This window comes from Lampetra fluviatilis, chromosome 3 (assembly GCF_964198595.1).
Source record: "Lampetra fluviatilis chromosome 3, kcLamFluv1.1, whole genome shotgun sequence".
NCBI lineage: Eukaryota > Metazoa > Chordata > Hyperoartia > Petromyzontiformes > Petromyzontidae > Lampetra > Lampetra fluviatilis.
The window spans coordinates 27,074,971-27,097,520 of NC_136277.1; positions in this window are offsets into that span (position 1 = coordinate 27,074,971).

The following is a 22,550-nucleotide window of genomic DNA, read 5'->3' on the forward strand; positions in this document are numbered from 1 at the left end:
CTCTTTCCATTTCAGTTAAAAGCGGTTTGCAATGAGTCACTCGCTGAAAAGACTCCGCCAGTTATCCCTCAAAAAGGAGCAACCACTCACTGACACGGGGTCTCAGAGAAGCCCCAGAAAACCCCCTCTTATAACTGCTCTGGGAATTGTTGCGCCGAGGTTAGGTTGTTACTGTTTGCACAGTAACGAACGGTACTCCGTGTGGGAGCAATCCCCAAGCAATCCATCCTCACTGTGGCGGGAAGATAGAGGCTTCCCAATTTCCTCGTGGCTAACGCCTTTGAAAATTGCAGGCATCTCTGTATCACCCCCTCCAAATAAACTCAACACCCAGAAGTGATTAACCAGGGGGGAATAATGCGCGTGATATATGCATGCAAAGAAAACAGCCAAGGTCTAACAACAAAACTATTCCAAACAGTTGTCGAGTGCTGTCAAATGTGACACTTTAATGGCCAAATATAATATTAAATTATTTAACTGTTGCTGTTACAACCTTTCCACGCTCTACATCTGCCTGTTTCTGTGTATCCAAGGTCAGGAGTGAGTGGTATTGTTATGAGTAGTATTTGCTTTATTGAAAAATATATTTCTAAGTAGCCAGTAGACGTTTCAAAACAGCCACATTCTGGTTCCTCAGGAGTATAACGAGCAGCTCACAATCGGAGGTTGCGAATTTAAATCCCGGTTGGGTTGTTGACTCAGCCCATCATCCTTCCGGGGTCAATAAAGCACGAACCAATTTTTTGGGAAGTCAACAGTGATTGCCGTATAGATGGACTCACAATCACACGATAGAAACATGGAGTTTCCAAACAGGCTCAGGGCTGTAAGCAGGCGATGAGCAAGTAGCGTCTCAATGCTGGACGTCGCTTTTACTTTTTTTTCTGTCAGGAAATATTTCTTTTTTTTGTGGCTACAGATTAATTTGGTCATTATGATAGAACACAATGTGCTGCTTACCCTTGGAAGTGTGTGCTGCAGAAACACGCAGAGCATGAAGCTGAATGTCCCATTCAGATGATAGCGAGTGTGTCTTTTGACCGCGTTCCAAATAACACAAAATACGACTAACACTGGATTATACGAACGAGACTAATTTCAAGCAAGAATAAAACCCCCGATAAGTATCAGCTAGATATAAGCACTCCCTATAGTATTTTAACGAAACAATTTTTTTGTTTGTTACCAGGCAAGGCCCACTGATCTACACAGCTCTTTTTAGTAGCGACCTGATAACAAATGATACCTCCACGAAGTGGCTCATCACGTGAAAATTTATAACGGCCAAATACTCTAAACGCACGTTGATTCGAAATGTGGATGGAACACCCGGAGCATCCGGACTAAAATCCACGCAACCACAATGAGAACAAGCACAATTCAAATAGACAGGAGTAAAGGTCCGGATCGAACCGACGACCTCTTGTATACCAGGCAAGGTAGTTAATATCTTACCGCCATGGCATCCCTTCTTATATACACGCACAGTTTTCATATAAACAAACATCCTCACATTACACTGCCAATGGGGAAGGCAGAGGGCAACTTCTGATACAGATGTATTGACATCGCGTGCACCACACATGTGGGTGCAGTACCGGCCCTAGAGGGGCTCGGTGAGCGCTGACTGACAGTGCTGGATGGTACCACACTCTGCGTGCAGTGCCAACCCCTACAGGATGGGGTGTCAGGGTGCCGGCCACGGGAATGGGGTTGCTATAGGCCATGGCACTCTGGTTGACCCTCGAGGACACGTGACCGGTAAAGTCTACACAGGGGCCCCAGGTGGGGGCTAGGGGTGGTCACGTGCCAGGGCCGAGATCCTGCTCGAGGATTCTAGAAGGTGGGCGTGGCGAAGGGCGGAGCCAGCCACGCCACAGAGGATATAAGCCGGGTCCCCGAGAGGGACCGGCTGCTGTTGTCATCCTGAAGAAATCTACGTTCTGCGTCCTACAGAGTCTCCAACACGTGGACCTGGACCCAGGCTGGGGTCCGGTCCATTGTAGTTAGTTACTGTGTAATTAGTGTAGTTAGCCTGGTGGTCCACCACCATAGGTTGTTATCTTGTTAAGGGGTAGTACCCCGTGTGTTGGTTATAATAAATGTGTTGCCTCCAAGAAGTGCGTCTGCGACTCAGTTGAACTCACTACACAAGCATGTGACTAATATAAGCATGTGACTGTGGATATGAGCACAGCTAGCCTTGTTCCTAGGGGTGTGCTTATATCCGGTATCTACTGTAATACAAAATAACTTTCATCAGAAATGTATAACGCTCATTTAGAAATATATAACAGGACCCTGCGGGGTGGGCTGGTAGGAATAATACTAATACCGGTACAGGGATATCGACCGCACACACACGCGTACACACACACGCACATACGCGCACACACGCACATACACGTACACACGCACACACACACACACGCACACACACCGCACGCACACACACACACACGTACACACACATGCACGCACACGCACACGTAATGAAGTTGTGTTGCTACGCTTCCAGTTCGCCGTGAATAACGATTCGAAGCCCAATAGCGCCCATTCATCACGCCGCTCGAGTGGGCCGGACACGCATACACGCACACACACGCACACAGTCACACATATACACACACGCACGCACACACGCACACACAGACACGCACACACACGCGCATACACACGCACACACACGCACGCAAACACACACGCACACACACGCGCATACACACGCACACACACACGCACACACATACACACGCGCACACACGCGCACACACGCGCACACACACGCACCTCTCACCTGCAAGGCAGCGGTCGCCGCTTCTCCTCCCACATCTCTCGTCGCGGCAGCTGTAACGATGGTGCAAGTTTGTTTTTATCATCAATTCCTCCTCCACCCCTCCCCGCCACTGTTCACCCACCAGAATAAATGAGTTCGCCCATAGTCAGTCGATCAAAAAGTTTCGCCGTGAGGCGCCGGAAGCGACGGCCATCTTGTTTAATTCACAGATCGCAGGGGGAGCGGGCGGCCATCTTGTCGGACAGGGTCATGCCAAGTGTTTGCAGTAGGGGGCGATGTTGATACACGGACGGACGGACGGACGGACGCATTAATCTATTGGTGGTCTGGTCCACTTCGTTCCTACCAGTATAATGTATAGCTCTTTGTCAATCCACTAATGGATGGCCTCCCTCTGCCATGTCGGTCATGGGAGATGTTTGACCATCCTGGTTAGTGTGTGTCGGTGAAGGGGCGGGAGGGGGTGGGGTGTGCTGGACTGGTTCACATAACCCCCCCCCCGCCTCTGGATCTGTCCATGGCCGGAATTAAACGCAGGTCGTTGGATTCATAAGCGAAGTGCGCTGACGACTGCGTCCCCCCCCCCCCACCGCGTTTATTTATTGTATACACGCGTCATGCTCTGGCTCGTGCGACCAGGGAAGATGAGTACTTGTTTGGGCACGGAGGCACTCTGACTTTTCACTTTGCAGGTTTAAGGTAAAACATGGTAAAGGTGCAGCCCTGAAATTGCTCGCTCACGCCACTGCTGGCGGAAAGGCCTCCGCTAGAGGGAACTCTAAAGAGCACCCCCTCTGGAGGATATTTGGCCTACTCTTCCACGCTGGCTAGACATGCTTGAAAAGGTGTGACTCGCCAACGTTTTCTCCCACCACACCTGACCTACCGATTGACGAATGTTGTGGCATACCCGTTTATACTGCTGGGGATGTGTGTGTGTTGAACTTATTTCACACTGTACGTAGCCAACCGTGCTAATCGTAGGTGCAGGGGAAGGACAACAATCCAAAAAGCAGTTCTACAGAAATGGGTTTTCAATCTAGATGATTTAAAAGTGCATGGCTCCAGTGTATTCCTAATATGAGAAGGAAGAGCGCTGCAGAGAGCCACATATGGTGGTTGTGGGGGGGGATTTAAGAATTTACACAATTGTTTGAACTACAGTGCCGGGAGATTGAAGCAAAGACCCCTGGATTGCAAAGTCCGTGTGCTAATCGTCACGCGATGGAAACTTCCCTGAAGTTTGGGTATAAATAAAAATGAAATGCTGCCCCCTGAACAAAAAACACAAAAAATAGAGCAAAGCAAAGAAAATCACATTGACATTGTGCGCCCTCATTTTGGGAATGCCTACACAATGATTCGATGTCGCGCCATTAGTTTTAAAGTTTTGTTTTTTGCCAAAATCACTGCATCGCTCTAAATATAGCTCCCATCAATGTCTGACAAACTCTCCCTTAAGTTCTCCCAATAAACCTCACAACCACCGCTCTCTCTCCCTCCCTCCCTCCCAGACCCCTTCCATCACCCGACGTCCACCCCTCCACAGGTATTTCCTCTCCTTCTTTCTCCTTTCACTATTTTGCTCCCTCTCAAGGTCACAATAAACTTCAAGGGAGGATTCTTGCACAAATTGGCCGAATAATTTGTCCGCAGGCTGCAAGAATGTGCCCAAGAGTTGCACTCACCACGGTATAAAAATAGAAGGGGGATTTGAATGTTCAAAATAACTGTCATCATTTGGATTTCACATGAGCGCTCCGTGTAGTAAAGTTTGCATAATGCCTTGGGGCGGATGGCTGGCCCACAAACCTGGTCACCAGTGACAAAATATCGATGATCTGAGGTGAAAGTGTCAAGAAACAAGAGGTTCCTGTGGAAATTGAACTTCAATTGTAGGGGATTTTAGGTTGAGTATCCAATTCTGCCTATTCTAAATCCATCTGTAGCTGGAATTGCACGTTCATTAACATTTGCACCCCATTTGTCCGTTTAGAGGAGAAATGTGTATTGTTAACGTAGGTATTCACATTGTGGAAATGTCAGAAACAGGGGAGATGTTTCAGTGGCTGTTGCAATCTTGTTTAGTTTGTGTAACCCTTACGTTTGGCGAGGCAAGTCATTATTCTCAGTGGGAACATGAAAATAACGAGCCTGCATTATTACGTCTGGCCATCTGCGCCGCGGTTTGCATAACAACCGTTTTCGTTGCCGCCAGCCCACGAAAGAACGAACAGGTTAATTTGAACCGGGTGGGGTGGCCCTTGCTGCTGTTGTTGTTGTTATATGGATTCCAGAAATTCAGCTGTAGCAGCTCATTATCAGCGACGCACTCCCAGGCTGCGCGTGTTGTCCAAAATTGGTGCTCGCTCTGGCGGCCTCCTCCGAGTGGTGTGCGACAAAGGGGTTAATGCGGAGCACCGGGACGCCTGCAGGTAAATGTACGGGGTCCGTAAATGGCACTCCTATTACGGCGTGATAAATGACTTCCAAAGTGAGCACCCCCCGCTATCTTTAGCTTGCGGAGAGAGTGTGTTGGGACAACCCTTGGGAAAGGCACCTGCCAGGGAGCACGTGAGCACGTGCCCTTTTCGCGCTGCCAGCGAGTGCTTGCGCGAGCTCGCCAACGCCAGCCCATGTGGCCGGGAACTTAAATTTTACCAAACTTTTTTTTTAAAAAGTCGCCGTGAAGTTCACGCTGTCCACTCGCTTTGCGTTTGCTCGGGGGCGCTGTCGCTGATGCCGTCCGAGTGGGATTTTTGCGTTGAAAACAAAGTGAAATGTGAGCCACTTGCCCATCTCCGGAAAATCATACAAGGAAAGTTAAAATTAAACGAGACAATTCCGTGAGTTGAAACACTTGCAAGACTATACAATTTATATTCGTGGTTATTTACGTGTTCGGTAACGAAAAAATGTGGTTAGATGCAGTGGGCATTAGAAGAGCCGCATACCGGATTTGCTCTCTGACAAGGGGTGCCGGTAATGCAGTTCACAGCGCCAGCGTCGTTTGCTGTGCAAGGTTGGACAATTGGTGCAATCGGAGAAGCTGGAGTGAACTCAATATAATCGATACCACTGAAAGAAATTACATTGAAGTGTGACAGGTGCACAGTGCAGTCAATTTGCCTGCCGTTGGAGGTGGAGCACGGCACGTCTTTCACTGGGATATTGTGGTTTAAGGCACGATTTCACCTCCAAATGACCCCATGTGGAATTTTCGCACCGACCACCCTGCGAGATCGAGATGTGCAGTTAACAGGACTACCGGTGATTCTACCGTGTCCAGTATTTACGGTAATTGACCAAAATCCCACCCATGCCACTTCACCCGTCTGCAGGCAAGCCAGCGCAGGTTGCACACAAGCAGTAATAACACGGGTGTGGTAAGTCCTCCCTGGGGTATGGAATACAAAACGACATCATCACTGTAATCATAAGCCCTCTTATACGAAATTACAGTGGAGTGACATCACACGGAACACCTCTGTCTCCGCATCTCGGGCTAACGGAACTTTTCCAGCGTGTCAAGTGCCGCAAATTGGGTGGAGTTTCCTATTAAACTGCAATTTTCGGCACAGCGTGGTTAGTCGTGACATTTTAAACAGGTGTACTTTACAACCACAAGTGCATTACCGTATTATGTGGGACATTGCTGAAGATGCATGGTTTTGACGCATCCACCGAAAAAACAGAGGGGGAGCTAGTCGAAGCTGCGATTGTGTAAGAAGGTTCTTTCGGTAAAGTCACGTAGAAGGGAAATAAAAAAGAAACATAATAAAATAAAACTCTCACGACGTTTCTTTGTTGCTGTCTTTCCAACAGCTCTGTTTCTTTACCTGATGACGGCTGCTTGCGTTGTGGCCGAAACGTCGTGATAATTTTAGAATGTTTTATTTTTATTATTTTATTATTTCCCTTCTACGTCACTTTACCGAAAGAACCAAGAATATGAATCCCTGCAGTCACGAAAGCTTTAAATTGAGTAAGAAATGTCCTACATTTGATAATCGTGACTTTTAAGAGTGCCTGTTAGCGTTTTGGATCCTTTTTGAGACATACATATAAACACACATGCAGAAATAAGATATTTAGGACGCGTGCTTTTAGTAGTCTCCAAAAAAGTGATGCGCTTAAGACAAAAAGAGGTTTGTTTCGCGTGTTTAACTAAAATAACGCAACTCTGAAGGAAGAAGGAAATGAGTGTGTAGATTATGTTTTCTCCCCGTGGTTAATTGGTGCTTTGTTGATAAATGGTGCTCATTAACAGATTTGTGTTTTGTTGAGATGGGAGCATTGCCGATGGAGCAACCCATACATTCATGGAGACAATGCCTAATTACTTCAGGAGCATTTCTGTTTTCATAATTTTCTTTTGCTTGAGCTCTTTTATCTGGAACAGCTATAACACCCATGCTCTGCCAAATAACTCACTGATGTAAAACAGGCTATTCATTGTACTAAATGTACGGCGCAGATAGCTCAGTTGAACCGTGAGCTCACAATGGCAAGAGCATGAGTTCGACGTTGACTCAGCTCATGATTTATTTAATTTACTGCCCTTAATCAAGCCAAGCAGGTTGGTCGTGTGAGCAGATTTAAACATACTTCACCATACTGGTCAGTAATCTTTACGAGGGGATCACATTTACACATTGGTGTCACACGGTACTAATGGGTGAATGCGACATGGTGGGAAGTCACCCGTGGCAGTCCCGTGAAGAACTCTTCCTTGACATATAAGTAATTCTTCTTGGTTATTTCGGTAAAGTCACGTAGAAGGGAAATAATAAAATAATACAAATAAAGCATAATAAAATTAGTATATTATTTTATTATATTATTTTTTATGTTGTATTTTTTATTATTTTATTATTTCCCTTCTACGTGACTACACCGAAAGAACCAAGAAGATGAATCCCTGCAGTCACGAAAGCTTTAAATCGAAATATAAGTAATTCCTACCACAGATCTAGGACATTGAATAGGGATAATAATATACCATTAGTTACTCTATGAAGTACAGAATATATCTGCCCTTTTTAACTGCCTGGTTGTTTGTTTGTTTGTTTAATCATGAATATCGGAAGCCTTTCAGAATATTTTCTGAAATAATTGATGATTGATGGTTACTCATATACTCGTGGAATGGAACACATCCTAAAGAGCATCCACCAAGGAGATGGAGCAGTTCGTGTGCAGGTGCTGAGTGCATTACTACACCGTAGGATTTCTGAGAGGTGGTAGTGGAAGCTTTGTGGGAAGGCCTTCATCCAGCAGTTGATTAACATGGTTGATGGTGATGATGATGATCTTTTCATTGACATGTGAATTCCTAAAGTAAAATATTTGTTCTGTCTGATTAGTGAAGCGTGAAGCGTGGAAGTTAAATGTTTGCGTCTGATGGAGCCCTTTGGGTATAATAGAGATAATATGATAATCTAGTTTGTGAACTTTTTTTCTTCTTTTAATGTGTTAATAGCCTATTTCTATAAAAAGACAACTCAGATGTTATGCCTGACAAGCACTAGTGAATAAACGCGCTGGGTGTTTACCTTTAACGGAGGCTTTCAAGTAGCCATTGCTTAAACCATTTTTGTTTCACGACGAAACAACATTACTTTATTACACACTGCACCGATGATAGTTTAAAAAAAATGTGATTACATTAGTGTAAATAATTATGTTTCAGTACACCTAATTATTTCATCATTACCTCCTCCAAAGTCGTTGCTTTTTGTTGTAATGTTTATCAGTATCTCCAGTCAACTGTAATTGGCTACGATGCTGCTGTTGACGCTGCTCCTGCTGCTGATGATCCTTTTGGCCGGGTGTATTTGAAAACAAGTCTCCATTATACGTACCGTATAATTGGATTGAAATGCATTAGAAGAGCACCGGGGTTTTTTAATCGTACACATTCCAGCTGAGAAGTCAATAACGAACTGGTGTTAATGTTGTTGAAGTGCATTGCAGAGAACGATCAAGCAACCTTTAATTCGCTGTGGCCGGCCATCCCTGATATCGGCCGTTGTATTTCCTTCATGCGTGATGTACACTGCACTTTTGATTGCCCTGAAAATGTGTTGGACCGTGCCATCTCCGTGTAATAGGGGTGTAACGATTCCATCGATTCATTGATTCATATCAGTTCCTAAGCGTACACTACCTGCTTAGGGTTGTCACCTATTCTGGCTTCCCAGGATCATCCTCTATTTTGAGGTAACCATCCTGGAAAATCCATAAGCTTTCTCGGGGACATTAAACGACCCAATTTTTGTCAGTTGTAATATAACAATACACCACTGAAGACAATGTAATTACGCGATGTTCTCCCCTCGTCCAGTATTGTGAGATATTTTGTATTCCCATGATGTGCTCTGGTTTCTATTGTATACCAATGGTTTGCCATTCTATACATACACCGAAAAACGTATTTATATATTCGTGCATGCTGTTCACGTGACCACTGCAGTCACGTGGGCAGAGCGTACATTTGCTTGAAAGTGCTACGACTCACTGCAATGTAAAAATAAAAATCAATTCTCGAATCTAATTGCCACCCTGGATCTCGACAATGCATTGCATTGTCACACTTTATAACATCTCTGGTTCTGACCGTTTTTTTATTCATAACAATCCCACAAAGTTTCATACTCTTCTTGCAAGAAGGATATAATTTGAGCTGCAGTAAAAAGGAAATGTAGTTGCCAAATTAAACACTGGCAAAACTCCCCGAAGTGAGACCTGTTATTTTGGCTATAGTGCTACAATTTGTATATTTTCTTACCAAATACACGGCAGGGAAATGCTTGCGAGTGCAAGCATTAGCGGACTGGAAGTGTAATAAAAAAGAGTTGGTGCCAGTGCTGTGTCCATCACACTTTCTTCTCACTGTTAAACCAGGTACAGTGTTGGGCATATGTTTAATTGGTTTAATCGTCATCAGTGGCCTCAATAAAAAATGTAGAAATTATCTAAACCATTTGTTGAGATGGAACATCTCAACAAATCGAAAGAGAAGTAATACAGAGAGCTACCATTGCTATTCACAACAACTTTAAAAGATGGTTTCCAAAAAAAACTTGGATTTGAGAAAGATGTACGGTATAATATAAACGGAGACAGGATTGTTAGCCATCACAATTTCGCTGATGACATTGTTCAAAAAAACTATGGGCATTTCATGGAAGATTATTTTAAAACGTAACAAAGCGTGGGTGCCGTAAAGTTGGGCTTAAGATAAATATGTACGAAACAAGTCAGGTGCTATAAGTTCACCCAACAAAAGGAAGTTATTGTTTGAGGGACTCAACTGGAAAGGACATATGTATACAGAGACCAATCAGAGAAAGTGGATCAACATCAACATGATGAAATGAAGAGGTGAATAAGAGTAGGTTGTAGTGTGTTTAAAACCGCCGTTTAGAATGTAAAGCAACACACCGATGTGCGGAAGAATAAAATGGTTTAATCAATGCCCATCACTCACCGCGCCACATGGATCAGAATCACAACACGCTAACAGAGAAAAGGAACATAAACTGAAAATGATGCCAAAGAAGCATTAACCGATAGATGAGACTGGTGACGGAAGAGCATCTGAAGCAGGGAACGCGATCTGAGAGACGGATTACCACGGATATGGAGCAATGAGATCGGCTGCCGTGCAGGAGTTCGATGAATGGTGCCTTCATGGGTTCCTGTGGGATGGTGCCTGTCTGCATAGGGAGGTCTGTATCCAACAGTGGATTCAACACGGTTGACGATGAATCATCAGCAATGAACAAAATACAGTCGATGCATCTATTTTCATCTCGGCTCAATTTGTTTCCTGCGAAAAGCAGAGAACACGCCTTAACTGTGGAACAATGAAATCGGTTAATATGGATTGTCGCATCGTAGGATCATGGGACATGACGGCGGCTTGGGGAGGGCCTTCACCCAGAAGTGGATTGACCATGGCTGTTGATGATAGTAATAATGAGAATCACTATTACTTTCCATAATTTGCCTCACAATTGTCTTTATTTTTTCCAGCCCTGATCACCACACTCGAGAAAGGCATATTCGTTTCGCGTACAACATATGGCAGGTGCTGGAACAAAGCAAGGACATTTTACTTGGCGCTCGTGACGGTTTTCTTTGGGATCTTCACTGACCGTAGCACACGTAGCAATTTCATGGAACCTTTAATACATGTTTCCATTCATATTAACATCAGTCGTGAATAAACATGAGAGTAAAATGATATCGACTTAACGCTAGGTGGCACTATCAAGCAGCTCTGCCAATTATGCTCACGCATTGTTGAGTTCTTATTCTGGGGAAAAAACCAGTTGTACATAACATAACGTACTATAATATTTCATAAACATACCCAGCATATAACATTATTAGATGGTGGCACAAATGGCAAGTAGCCTAATTATAGTCACGAAAAAAGACAGAAACTGCAATCATTCCAATGTTAGATACAACAAAAATTACCCCAGCTCATACAGTTTGTCAGTTGACTTTTGACCAAATTCGCACCACTTTTGAATAATGACACACTTTACATGGCTTTTTGTGTAATACTCAAACATATGCCACGGTGGAAGGGCCTCGTGCAACCATTGCTTGTGGAAGCTCAGCGGTAGCTGTGGGGACTTTTTTGAAAGAGAAACAAATGTAACTCATTAGTGGCTGCAGCGAGCTGACCAAACATCATCATAATAGATAATCCATCAAGCGGAATGGTGGGGTTGGGTAATGGCGCTACAGCATTTTTGGCTGCAAACACAAACAATGTTATTTATTATGTCATTAATTAGGATGACTTTATGTTGTTGTTCAGGATTAAACATAGGCCTGGTGTGTACGCGTGAGTATACTTACGTGTGTGAACTTTCAGCGTAATTACCAGTTACATGTATAATTTAGCGTTTACTGTACATAATGGAATTATGTGCTGATTCTTCAGTGACTGTACGTGAGGTAATTTTAAATATTCTCATCCGAAATCAATTTTCTCCTGCGTGTGAAATTATAAAATTAAAATGTTTTTCACAGGCTTTTAGATAATTATTTTCATTTTTTCTGGTAACACAGACAGTATCTGCGTGAAATACATTTTCAAAGAATGAATAATTACATAATAATAATAATTTTGTGGCCATACTTATACGATAAGTAGCATAATTGTCACCTAAGTTTTTAATACTAACCAAACCTGTTTAAAATCGCAATGCCAGTATCAACATTTGCAAGCCCCCTTTTTAGCAATGAAAAAAACCGGACAAAGTTCGGAATAGGTGGCAATAGTTCAATCATCACTCGAATTACAAAACGGTGAAAACTGCCCTCTATTAGCAATACCTTTAAATTATTTCTCAGCTTAGTTCCTTTTGAAAGCTCAGAAATTTGACTGCACGTGGGCAGAGTCTGCACTGGCTTTGAAAGAAACTACGCCGTAAATTGTGAGGCCCCATTTGCAAAGCGCGGCTGTAGTCACCACGGCAAACGGCGGCGGCCGGGGGGGGGTAAAGCAGAGAATTAAAGCTTCTTTTGTTCCGTCTATTTTAAGCATCGTTGATGACTGTCTGCGCTGAAAGCGGACTTAGCAGCTTTCCTCTCGACCGTTTTGCATTTCGCTGGATTTTGCTCCATCTGTGCTGCCTCCAGTGAATGTGTGGGTCTATTTGTTGTTTTTGTTGTTGTTGTTGTCCACCTCCGAAAGCATTCATCCCTCCAGCCCTCCTGTCTATCTTCGCCCTGTCTCTTCCACCCAAGTTGTCTCCTTTCTTTCCGCGTGACTGGCTGGCTGATGATTCCATGCACCGACTGGGTCAGCATCCTTGGCCCTCGCTGTCAATAATGGCTCATCACACACACACCACTCGCTCGCTCTCTCTCCCCTCTCTCTCTGTGTGCTCGAGCACAGTCGCTCGCTCTGCACATTTAAGAGCTCTGCGTTTACCGTAGTATTTGTGTTCTTTGGTAATTCTTCATGAATCCACTTCTACCCACAGGAGCTAACAGATAGATTTCCTCCGTCAAATCTAGCGGGCGCACGTGCAGTAATTGACGACGCAGTTCAGATTTGTGAATATGCATTGCGTGCTATGTCGCCGTTTGTGTATTTTAACACATTTATTGCAGATAGTTCGCAGGGCAGGCAATTAGGTGGGCGCAAAACGACGTGCTTTATATACTGTACAGTGTTGCAGATTTGACTGTGGCAGGATTATCATTTTGAGTGTACACGTGTACAATTCTTCATGCACTGTTCTCCCATCCGTCTCACTTAAAGACGGCAACGGGGGAAGAAGAGGGAAGGCGATGCTCTTTTAGGACTGAGTGAAGCTGATGGACAGTGTTAGAGCACTGGTGGTGGTGGTCGTACCTCGAATGCTGCTGGGCACACCAATCGGGAGGCAGCTGGGGGAGGGGGGTAGAGGGTGAGAGTCTGTGTGGCCACGTTTTTTGTCCATTATAAAATGGAAGTACAGACTGCCGTTCCCTGTGAAGATGACGCCAGAGTAGATTGTTGAAGCTCTGGCAGCAGGGGGGGGGGGGAAGATAGGAGGAGGAGGAAACAGTGTTAAAAAAAAAAGAGCCAGCAGCAGCAAGCGCTGACTAAATCTGTGCTCGGGCACCCCGCTTCTCGCGCTTGCTGTCAGGTTCAATCCAACATAATGTACGTCTGCGACGATGCAAGGCTTCACCCAGGATGTCCAACGAGTCATTAATTTGCTCACCAGCGGTGTGCATCCCCAGGCATGGAAATTTACGGGATTAATAAGCTTCCGGGGCAAAAAAAAAATATCGTAATCTCTTGCTCACACGAGCATAAAATTGTGGCACAGCCGAGCCCCATTGGTTTTCTAAATCCCAGCAGGTGGTCTTTGATGTGTACAGTGCAACATGATTACTGCCTCCAGAGCAGTGCATACGTAATGTACGTCGCTGCTTAATTGAATGCATTCGGGGATCGCCAAATGAAGGGGTGTGGGGGGGGGTGGGAATTAAGGCAGTGCGTGTGTAAGTCGTATCGTGGCAGTTTCTCCCAGCGGAATGTACGTCTGTTGCTGAGAATTGTGCACGTGATTATGAGCAGAAAACAGGGCAAAAGTTTCAGTGGATGTGCCTGTGGTCTGATTGCCCGTAAAAAAAAAAATGTTCGCCAATGGGTACTCGCTTGCTTGCTTGCTGGGTTCAAAGCGCGTGCGCTGTTTCTTTCATGTGTTGATGCCACCTCTTTGCCGCCCTTGTGACGAAGCCACTGATGGTGACGTCGCCGTTGGAGAGTGCCCCACAAGGTGACATCACCGTGCAATATTAATAGCATTTTCTTGGTTCTTTCGGTAAAGTCACGTGACTTTACCGAAGGAACCAAGCAGATGAATCCCTGCAATCACGAAAGCTTTATATCGAAAAATTAATAGCATTGTTTATTTATGAATTGCATGATTATGTGAACTTGAGTGGATTTAACGATTGAAATTTCGCCCTTGGTACATATAAGTGTTAGAATTTGTATTTTTGCCAATTACAAATCCATCACGAACTTTATTTCTTAAAGCATTGATTCTTAACCTGGGGTGCGAGATGCCCTTTCTGGGAGTGCGAGACATTCCACATTTGTTGAGAGGGTAAATAATCGGAAGACAAATTAAGCACGGCCATTTAAGTACAACACTTTGTTTCATCAAACCAATGCATTTATCAACATAACGTGTTTAATGATTGACAACCAAAGGAGTGCAATGCTGCAGTCAAGGTTAAGAACCACTGGCTTAACCACAAGAACAGAACACACTTGCGCATGCGATGGCAGTTCATCTTGAAGTGAACATAGGCTAGTTTTGTTTTGAATATATAATTAGGTGCAAAGGTGTGGAGCCTGCAATTGCTTGCTCACACCACTGCTGATGGAAGGGCCTCGAAGAGAGCATTTATTTAACTCTTTCACACTGACCAGACGTCTTGGAGGAGGTGGGAAAACCCACACTTTATACCACCACATACAACATGCCGATCACATAATTGTGGTCTATCCATTTTGACTTCTCGGTGGACAGAGGCTGGAGGAGGGGGTGGGGGGGGTAAGAAACGTGCCAATTGTTTTATGGAGATAGAATCGAAACGGTGACCTCTGGATTGTAAGTCCAGCGCCCTAACTGTCGCAGCGCCCTCAGTATTTACACAACTGCAATTATGCCCGTGAGGCACGGACACCCTTTTTGAAAACCATTTTGTTTGTAGAATGTTACGTGGGAAATGTGATCACGAGAACGGTTCATCTGGTGCCTTGTTGTTGTTGTTGTTTGACTTGCATCCCACTGGGATTTTTGCACACAGCGTTGGTGTACGGTGTTTTTTCAGCAATATTTTGCTGTCTTTTCTTGGATTTTCTGTTTGCACTTAGTCACATATTCACTTTAAGATGTTTTTTGTTCATGTTTTTTGTTTGTTGCGGTTGCACGCGATTCAAGAGCCGAATGGCTCACAGGGCTATACCTAATAAACGAACTTGAACTTGCTACGTGGGAGGGCGCTGGGGTGGCGAGATGTTAACGACCTCGCCTGCGGGAGGACGTGGGTTCGATCCCGACCCCTGACCCCTGCTGTATATTTGGAGTTCGTATGTTCTTCCCCGTGGTCGCGTGGATTTTTTTCCTCCGGTGTTCCCCTCCACATTTAGAATCAACGTGCTTTTACAGTATTTGGATGCTGTAAATGTCCATGTGATACGTCACTTCGTTGAGCTATCATTTGTGGCCAGGTCGCGTCTGACAAAGAGCTACATAGCTCAGTGGGGCCTTACCTGGTAAAATAAAATATGTTTTAAATAGCATGTGTTTATTTTCTCATGAAAATGTATAACTCGGGGGGAGGTGGTAAGGTTCAAGCTTTATTTTTGTTGTTTTCTGCCAACCAAATATACCGGTAAATCCATAAAACACAACGCAAGCTTTAATCATCCACTGTCTGACACTGTACTTGTTTTACATGCAAATGTCTCTAATAAAACATTTCCTGGCTCATTTGATCCGGTTTACAGGTTTTATTATTGTCCAATTAGCTTACAATTTAACAAGACATGCTGGAGGTGGAAATAATGGAGTCGCGCCGCATACACCGCATATCTTACAAAAGAGACTTGTGATCGATTGGGGTCTCACTTGGTTATAAAGGTCAAGTAAGTGTATATAATCATTATAGTAGAATCATTATAATGATTACTATTCTTATATAAATCCCCTCTTGTGAATACTTGCTTTGATTGAAACATTGCACTTGCTTAAGCCACATGAATTCCTGTACATATTGTATAAAAACAAAAGATAAAACGCGGAAATTATTTATTCATGACACTGTACGGCGACATGGCTGAGCAGTATTTCCTGCTTGTCATAGAGGTTCGTAGTTCCAATCTGGCGGTCGCCCTGATTAATACTTTGTGGCATATGAAAATGGGCACTGCCTCATGGTAGAGTTGGCCACGTGTGCCGGCGTCACGGTTCAAAGTAACGAAATGTTTTTAACTTACAAATTATTAAACTTGTTAAAACTACATGAAAACATTACTCCCCACCTCCTTACCAGCAATCTGTCCTCGTCTGTGTAAGGTAGCCTCTTCATGATAGCCTTTGTGCTTTAAGAATGGCACAGACAGGAAAATGACAAAACTATTGTTAGAGTATTAATTTGAGCAAAAATAGGATTCGTTGTATGAAATTAATGTAATTTGCATCGCGCTTCTGCGGCCGTCTGGAACACTCTTCCTTCCGATATTAGGAAGCCACTGGAGCGATGCACTTTTAAATCATCTAGATTGAAAAACGTATTTCTTTTTAACTGCTTTTTGTGCTTAGTTTGTTGTCCTTCCCCCCGCACCTCGACTTCTGATTAGAGACGGTTGGCTATGTATAGTGCGAAAGAAGTTATCCATACATATGTAGTTATGAAGATCAAATTGACAACCATGAACACTTCCCCGTAAGTTGTGCTTCTGAGGGCACAACGATGAAGTTGCACGGTGGCTTTGATGCTGATCTCATCAGTGTCACGACATGTGCCTTGTCACTCACGTGACTCAAAGCACATGCTCGTCATGTTTAGCTCGACATAAGATGGCTCACGAGGAGACAACCCATTCGACTAATTTCCTAGCTCTCCCGAGTGTTTTCAAATTGTACAGCGTGTTCTTTGGCACAATGTCGAACAACCGGATATATAATTTCCTGGTAGAAGTTTCCCGGCATGTGGAGTGAGAACGTCAGACATCATGATGAACGTGTGGTGCAACCCAAAAATCACATCACGAAGAGCTGTGCAGCAGAACCGTGAATACATACGCAGCAGTAGTAATTTGTTTGCCTTTCTTTGTAAGTAACAACAATACGTTTGGGGCCTTTGTTAACCCGCTGCTGCATGAATACCTCTTTGTGTCATGTTTGTTCGAGGGGCTTGTTTGACCATACACCACCATACTGTTCAGTGCAGGTTGGTGTTGAATGAGGGGCCCGGGACTGGTTCAGATATCAATCACCACTATCGTTGCTGGCCGTAGCCGGTAATCAAACTCAAGACTGCTGGTTCCATAGCACCCAGATAGCTGAGAGAAAGGAAGAGCGACAGATGAGCTCGAGAACACAACACAAATGAAGCAACATCTAATTGACTGTTAAGAAGGGTAAGTGGGATTGGTGCAGTACTCATCGCTGGGGGGAATGATGGCTGGTGGTCGAGACTAACAATGAAGCGGCAGCCAAAGGTGGGTATTTGCCTGAAAGGGACATCAACTGAGGAGATGGGAGCCTCGAGATAAGATTATGTGCAGGATGGATTTTTGCATCGCGGCGCCGTGAGAGATGGCGATGGTTTTGGGGATGCCTTCATCCAGCTGTGGATTAGATCATGGTTGATGATGGTGAATGTACATTTTTAGGACTGTAGATACGTGTATCCCCCCATAAATAATCTTTTACAACGGAAGCGTTGCATACTTGTGCAACATATACTTTTTGTGGGGGGTAATGTCTATAAAATAAAATGCTTCGTCTCAAAAAGGAATGTTTTATATAAAATCAAGGATCTCTCAGTCAAATGAAGCTGTTAATGCCCCTGCCCTCAATCCATTTTGAGGTTGCGTGAGTTGACGTCTCTGTGGCCGTGACATCATCACGGCAGTTGTAGTTACATAGAGAATATCTACAGTCGCGTTAGACACCGTTTGGCCTGCATTCATACTGTTAGAAAATGGGAAGCAGAAAAAAATGCAACGGTCAGTGAACGTAATAAGAAAGAGCGTTCATTGTTATGAAATGTTATAAATTGGCGGCACATTTTTTTGTACACCGTGACAAAGAAAAGCACACACGTTGGACAGAATTTACGTCTTCCTGCTCAATCTTGTACTATGCATGACCGTATGCTGCTCTGGGGAAAAACAGGGCATGGAATTTTATCTGAATGGTACAAGCTCGACCTCTCGTCAGATCGGCGCAAAATAAAACTTTTCATGTTTTTAAAAGCTCAGCCTTAATTCTCCGAACCTCATTTTAATAGTGTGTTGTCAGCATTATAAGGTAATTTGCGTTAGTCGTTTCTACACGTGTTTTCACGGAAAAATTTGAGCATACAACAATTTTGATGAATACAGGAGTACATTAAACACTGAACTCATTAAAATCAAAATATTATGTTCATAGCTCTCTTTGCTTTAATAATTATTTCTTTCTTTCTTTTTTTTTCTTTACAAAAATAGAATGTTGACTCATTTTACAATGTACTTTTTTTTTATCCAATTTTAATTGTCGCAAGTGCTATGCTGCCAAGCACCATACTGAGCAGATAGTCTCAATTGGAAAAATCATCTCTCGCAAGGTGCAATGTCACCACATTAGTCAGGTGACGAAATCCAGCATCCGCCTGAGCAATATTCGAAAATCAAACTCAGGTGCAGCTCTTAGTTTTGAGTAAAAAAAACTATGTTTTGTGTACTCTTTTGTTCTTTCGGTAAATTCACGTAGGTACAAAATAAAATAGAATTCAGACGTTTCGGGCGCAACACAAGCGTCCGTCATCAGATGGGAAAGCATGGTCTGCTGCTGAGGCAGGCTGTTTTAAAAGGTTTGAAATGGGTGTAGCTCAAGGGTCATAAAGAAGTGGCCGGGGCTAGTGATGTTAATGTGAGAAATTAGCATGTAACTGTAAGGAAGAAGAGCGGCCCCCTAAACGAGGGCACGGAAGTGGCTATGTTAATGTGAGGGATTAGCATGATGATTTTGTATGTTTGCGTTGGCAGTGGTGACACAATCACACACCTTATTTTCTTCTTCTTTCGAATTGCATTTGAAAGGCAACAGTATGCTTCGATAACGCAGGTTTTTGGGTTATTTGGGTTATTTCGGTAAATTCATTGTGTCGTTAAACCCGCCACCACCCGACACAGCCAATTAGTAAGGTTTGTCACGAAGTATGTTTCGTTTGGCAATCTATTTGACAGCATCAGGAGTTGCCTGATGTACAGCGTCCGCACCTCCTGTATAAAGCGGTCCGGTTCACGTGATTAACAGATTTCCAAATCTCACCTCAATCACAATCGGGCGACTCTTGAATGTTTCCACTTTGTGAAAGTAAATAGCCCCGGGACCCTGCCGTGTGTTGTTTGAAGGCGACTATTAAACCGAGCCCATCGTCCTCGACGCGGGCTTGGAGCCGGGGCCACTCCTCAAGTTCAAGTTAACTTATTAGGTATAGCCCTGTGAGCCATTCGGCTCTTGAATCGGGTGCAACTGCAACAAACAAAAACATGAACAAAAAACATCTTAAAGTGAATATGTGACTGAGTGCAAACAGAAGATCCAAGAAAAGACAGCAAAATATTGCAGAAAAAACACCGTACACCAACGCTGTGTGCACAAATCCCAGTGGGATGCAAGTCAAACAACCAACAACAACCACAAGACAACTTAGATTAAGGCCATTAGTCTAACTCTGTACTACAACAAACCAACATGGCTAAACATGACTAAACCAATACACTTTTCGAAATCAGCAAAATAAAGCCATGAAAGCAATGAAACAGTGATCATAGGAGCTGTGACGGAATTTTCACAATAAATGGCATAAACAACATGTACTATCAAAACCCTGCAGCCATAGCTGGCTGCATGAGTCACTCCACAACAACAGGAGCATCCTGCGTCGGATGGTCCCTTGTTCCAGACGTTGCAGACCGTCCGTCCAGCTTTTTTCGCACGGCTGATCGTTGACGACCTTCCTGGCCATCGGGAGTGTGCGCTCGAGCACAAGCAACAAAACACGCAACTCGACACATGCGCCAACAACGCTGTGGCGCTTAAGGGTGGGGGTGGGGGGGACAATAGGCAACGTTTCGAGAGGTCATTTCTGTGCCCTTATTTTTGGAGTTAACTCAGTTCCAGCATGAGGTTCATGATCATTTATTGTTCATATTGCTGCGCCTTCCATGCAGTACATATCAAGATGCCAGAACACCGGGTGTATTTGAGTGCAAGGAAGTGATTTCGGCCTGAATGCAATGTTTTTAGAGAGTATCGACGATTAACTGTGTTCTAGATTTGAAGCTTTCGTGACTGCAAGGATTCATATTCTTAGGTTTTTTTCGGTAAAGTCACGTGACTTTACCGAAAAAAACCTACGAATATGATTGACTGTGTGTACTGCCCCAGATCGCAGTGTATTTTTTTTTTTACAAATGTCTGCATATGTATTCTGCAACAGCTTATAGTTATCATTAGCAATGATTGGTCAGTCGCACGGCTGGATGAAGGCCCCCCCCCCCCCCCCAAGCCGTGTCACCATCTCTCACGATCCCGCGATGGTAATAATCCACCCCACGTATAAAAAGGACGAACATCAGGGAGAAAAGAAATGCACAAACTTGCAAGGGGCTCCTTTTTGCAGGTTCATTGACAAGCCTGTAGCTTTAAACAGTCACACAGCTGTTGTTGTGGCGTTGGGCCACCCTGGGCTTGGTAGGTAGGGTTGGCCGTAGTTGTCACGCGTTTATCTGTGCTGGGCAGGTGCATGCATTGGGAATAGGATGGCGGTAAGACTGTTGGGTTTTTTTCCCTTTTCTCATTGCTTGGGGCAAATTTTGTCCCTGAAAATATGCATTACCCCCAGGTAATGTAACAAAAAAAAAACCCAAAGTAAAATAACAGCACTGTGCAGAAAATGTGTTTGGCAGTCTGTCTCTTTCCCTCTCGTTAATACATAGGGGACGTGGTTTTTATTTCTTTATTATCACGGAGAGAGCGGGTTTATTTTATTCAGTGTATTTACTTGTGAGATTACTTCAGTTTCTCGTGAAAATAATGCTCATGTATTGATATCAAAGTATGTATGTATACTGCAGGAGAAATACGATTAGCTATGAAGCTCTATTGCACAGATGTCCAATAAGGGGCACGGAGATCAGAACGTTACAACAACAAACGATACAAAAACAGGTCAAAGTATGGGAAAGGGAAGCAAATCACCAAAAATATATAAATAAATTTGTTTTTACCAGGCATAACCAGGCAGTTTCATTTAAGTAGACGATGTACATTATTTTTTACAATATGCTTCAAATAGATATAATAATAGTAATACAAATGTACAGATCTGTGTCAACCCATTGTAAAATGAAGGACTTTTCATGCAGTGTCGGCATGGGAATTGTTTGGCCATACTTCACCATCCTGGTCAGTGTGGGTTAGTGAAAGTTGAGAGATCACTCGCCACTGATATTAGTCATGGCTGGCAATCTAACTCAGGTCTGTTGCTTTAATTGCACGGTGCGATAATCACCGTTGCATCTCTAGATCCCTGGAAAAGAATAAGCGTATCCATTTGAAGAACTCCTGCTCCTACCTGCCCTCGCTTGACACCTCCTCATGGAAGACCCACGGCCTAGAGGACTAGTGACTAAGCTTCGATTTATTTTTTTATAGTGGCAAATAGCAAAAGGTACTAATAGTGGATGCATTTATATTGAGGTGCACCCATTGCGCTCGATAACAATTCTATTCATGCAAGGTCTCTGAGGTGCGTCGGTTCATGGGGAGGTTGTTGAACCAAACTACAGCCAAGGAACAGGATGCATCTGGAACGCGCGGAGAGGACGAGGAGAGGGAGCGATTAAATCAGCTCGTTGTGGAGGTGCTAGGTGGGTTTTTGCATCGCATGATCGTGAAAGTTAGAGACAGTTTGGAGAGGCCTTCATCCAGCAGTGGATTGACCATAGATGATGATGATGATGGTAATGGTCTTTTTAGATGTTAGACTAATAGGTATGGTCTCGACCTAACATAAACTGGCACATATAAATGGCATGACATTTAATTAGTTATTGGTTCTTTCGGTAAAGTCACGTAGAAGAGAAATAATAAAAGAATGAAAATAAAACATTAAAAAAATATGTTTTATTTTTATTATTTTATTATTTCCCTTCTACGTGACTTTACCGAAAGAACCAAGAATATGAATCCCTGCAGTCACGAAAGCTTTAAATCGAAATTTAATGAGTTGCTTATATTCTTGGTTTTGCTTGGACCCAAACACCTCCTTGCTGTAAAAACTGAAATTTTCCTTGTCCAATCCGAGGAAAGTAAGACACGGGGGCAGAACACTCGCAGTCGGTCATTGTAAAAAACCATGGGAGTGTCAATGCCACCTTTAATGGATGCACACATTTCATATGAATTGTGGGCAGATAAGATGCTGTGGA